The 2,614-nt window shown below is 41.6% G+C and overlaps 1 long non-coding RNA gene across 2 annotated transcripts; it reads right to left on the bottom strand.

Moving 5' to 3' along the window:
• Positions 1–574: 574 nt before the first annotated feature.
• On the bottom strand, positions 575–2,353 carry LOC133388355 (uncharacterized). Of its 2 annotated transcripts, none has more exons than XR_009763757.1 (3): positions 2,301–2,353; positions 1,328–1,377; positions 575–1,014 (listed from the first exon to the last, which is right to left on the bottom strand). It is a non-coding gene; the product is annotated as an uncharacterized LOC133388355 (long non-coding RNA). The 2 variants fall into 2 exon arrangements; XR_009763756.1 differs by having other exon boundaries at positions 2,261–2,339.
• Positions 2,354–2,614: the final 261 nt, after the last annotated feature.

Below are 2,614 nucleotides of genomic sequence, written 5' to 3'. Positions count from 1 at the left end.
TACATAAAATGGGTTCCTGACTGCACGTAAACCCAGACATACCAAGTGATGAATAGATATTGTATTATACTTTGCAGAATAAACGCATGCACAAAGCGCATAGCTCAAATAGCGTTGAGGGTCTGGGGATTTACCCCATAACCATAGCCAAGTGCTGCACTGAACGTATCATGCAGATCTGAAGGGCAGAAGGCCACATATGTACCGCTGGCACTGTAGGAAGATAATCCAAGAAAATAAATTCTATAGTGAGCCCCCAGGCACCTAAAGGCAGCCAGCCATTATTTGGCATGCCCAAGCTCCTGAATTGACACCAAATTATCAACTACAACCTGTATCAAAACTTACCTGCAGTTCAGGCTACAGGAGGAAGTCCTCTGTTCTTTGAAGAAAGAACGGCCGCTGAAGAAAATTGGTAGCAGCACCCAGTGTACACGAGACTGCCATGAAATAGATGCGATTGAAGAGGGTACCTGTATCTTGTAAAACAAGCAGTATACAATTCATATTTGTGGAATAAAGTTAAATTGATTTAAAATTCCGTGGAAAAGCGTCATAATAAAGACTTACCTAATGCTAGAGGAGCACTTTAATCAAGGACCAATAAACTGTCAATCTCAAATTAAGCATAATGTTTCATTTTAGATATTTCAGGGATAAAACAGAGCATTTAAAACTACAGGAAAGATATATATTAACCTTAAACATATTGGCTCCCAGAAAGCCACAACTATGAGTTTACCTGGCTGTAGGGCATTTCCTTTCTGCTTGGCTCAGAACGCCACAACAATGAGTTCACCTGGCTGCAGAGCATTTCCTATAAGCTTACATAGCATAGATTACCTTTCTCGGAATCACACCTATTCACATATTTTTAAAAAAAACCGCAAAAGAAATATGAGATGTGGGATTTTTCTATACTCACCTTAAAATAAACTATTGCCCTTTAGAGACGCTATTGTAGAAGCATCTATACTTTTCCTCCATGCATAAGAAATGCAACAAATTATGAAGCTACATGATCGAGAACATCATTTTAAAATACAAAACATGCATGCAGGAATACAAACAGAACTAAGTATATAAAATAAATGATATGGGGATAAGCAACAACGAATATCAATCTAAAACCTACATCCGCAATGCTACCTGCCAGAATAAGCTTCATATATCTATATATGATTATGCATATATCTATAAAGATTTTAAAATTAATTTATATATTATCAAAGTATTTATTCATATAATAATTATAAAATCATTCCATATATAATAAAGAATTTAAGAAATCAAAACAAGCAGACACCCCCCCTTCCAAGCTACTCACCCCTCCTACGCGAAAAAAGCAAAAGGAACGGGGGGAATCTAAATACATATCTATAAATATTAAAATGAATTCATGTATTTATTTATTTAATAATAATAAAATGATATTATATATCTAGAAATATCTGAAAATTAATTCATGTATGTATCTATTTATTTATATATTTAATAATAAAATAATATTATATATAATTAATTAATAAGACAAAACAAGCAGACACCCCCCCACCCTTGTGAGCAACTCACACCTCCCCCATGAAAGAGGCAAAAGGAATAAGGGAGGGGGCTAAGGGGAGGGGTAAACAACCCAACTTCCCACAATCCAAAAAGGGGTGGAAGAATTATGTAGCAGGCTGAATGGAGGGGGGGGTTAATGAAGGTTACCATCCACAAAGGGGGGTTGCTTGTGCAAAGCACTTGCTTAAAACCCACTCTAGCAAGGCCCCAATAGGGTGCAAGGAAGGCCCCTGAAATAAATGGGGTGGGATTGGTGCTGGAACGCACCTGCAAACAGCCAGCTCCAGGAAGAGCTGACAAACGGAAAGGGGCCAACAACAGAAGGCAAAGTGTGAGAAGTCCTATAGAAAGCCACGTGTAGGCTCAGCGCAGCAGCAGTAGAGCTAGCAAGCAACACTGCAACCGCTGCACAGCTGACGCGCGGGAAAAGGGGGCCCAACAAAAGGAAGGCGATGAGGGAGAACTCCAGGAAGCAGCCATGTGCAGGCTCAGTGCCGCAGCGCCAGAGCCAGCCAGCAAGCCAAGGCAGCCGGTCAAACACCGCTGCCCAGCTGACGCGCGGGAAAAAGAGGAAGGCTGCAACAAACAGAAAGAACGCCCGGGAAGTAGGTAAGACGAGGCACTAACGCCAATAGGCAAGCCCCACACCCGCCTCTCAGCTGATGAGAAAGCAAAGTTAAACAAGGCACGAGGGTACCGGCAGTAGAAAGCAGGAAACCTCTACAAGGAAAATTCACCAAAGACGGTCAGCAGCAGGAGACCCAAGGAGCCTTTTCTTAACGTGCCGCAAGGCAAAAAAGGCGCGCTCTTAAAGCGGAGCAGGCTATATATAGCCGCTCAAAACCCTTACCCCATTGGTCAAGATAACCCACCTGACCTCTTACACAATTTCTGGAACCTTCCCGAGCCTTCCTAGAAATAGGGTGTAGGCAAACCTGCCCCTACCAAATGGGCAGGACCGTCATTCTCCGTATACTTATTCTTTGGTTTGTTTCATAGAAGCTATCAGTATGCTGAAAGATGGTCACAATATTGGGCAATGAGGGTATAA

Source organism: Rhineura floridana, chromosome 7, assembly GCF_030035675.1.
Source record: "Rhineura floridana isolate rRhiFlo1 chromosome 7, rRhiFlo1.hap2, whole genome shotgun sequence".
NCBI lineage: Eukaryota > Metazoa > Chordata > Lepidosauria > Squamata > Rhineuridae > Rhineura > Rhineura floridana.
The sequence above is the reverse complement of the archived record's forward strand: the minus strand, read 5'-3'. Positions and strand labels throughout refer to the sequence as shown.